Source organism: Chiloscyllium plagiosum, chromosome 37 (assembly GCF_004010195.1).
Source record: "Chiloscyllium plagiosum isolate BGI_BamShark_2017 chromosome 37, ASM401019v2, whole genome shotgun sequence".
Taxonomy (NCBI): domain Eukaryota; kingdom Metazoa; phylum Chordata; class Chondrichthyes; order Orectolobiformes; family Hemiscylliidae; genus Chiloscyllium; species Chiloscyllium plagiosum.
Window position 1 is genome coordinate 25647178 of NC_057746.1, and position 1055 is coordinate 25648232.

Here is a 1055-nt window from a genome sequence, read left to right on the forward strand (position 1 = left end):
CCATAGTGTTCAGGGATGTGCAGGTTAGGGTGGATTGGCCGTGCTAAATTGCCCCATAGTGTTCAGGGATGTGTAGGTTAGGGTGGATTGGCCGTGCTAAATTGCCCCATAGTGTTCAGGGATGTGTAGGTTGGTGTGGATTGGCCGTGCTAAATTGTCCCATAGTGCTCAGGGATGTGTCGGTTGGGGTGGATTGGCCATGCTAAAATGTCCCATAGTGCTCAGGGATGTGTCGGTTGGGGTGGATTGGCCATGCTAAATTGTCCCATAGTGTTCAGGGATGTGTCAGTCAGGGCGGATTGGCCGTGCTAAATTGTCCCATAGTGTTCAGGGTGGATGGCCATATTAGAACTGCCCCATAGTGTTCAGGGATGTGTCGGTTAGGTGTGTTAGTCAGGGGTAAGCACAGATAATAGGTTTGGGGAATGGGGTCTGGGTGGGTTACTCTTCGGAGGGGTCAGCGTGGACTTGTAGGGCTGAAGGGCCTGTTTCCATATCATAGGGATTCTAAAACCGACTCCAATCCTGAGGAGATCGGCGTCTTAGTTAAATAACAATGTGGTAGAGGGCAGGACTGCCCCTTCAAAGCAAGGCCTTTCACTAAAGGCTCACTGATGTCACCAACGCCCAAGTCAACAGACGCTGTTCCCCCATACTCATATCGTTTGCCCTCTGTTTTGGGGGGAGAGGGGTTGGAAGGGTGAGGTCTGATCATTTAGAATCACAGATTCCCTAACAGTATGGAAACAGGCCCTTTGGCCCAACTAGTCCACACCGACCCTTTGGAGAGTAACCCACCCTGACCGATTCCCCTATAACTCTACATATACCCCTGACTAATCACCTAACCTACACGCCCCTGAACACTATGGAGTCCACATCGACCCTTTGGAGAGTAACCCACCCTGACCGATTCCCCTATAACTCTACATATACCCCTGACTAATTCACCTAACCTACACGCTCCGGAACACTATGGGTAATTTCCTATGGCCCTAACCCGCACATCTTTGGTCTGTGGGGGGGGGGAGAACCCATGCAGACACGGGGGGGGG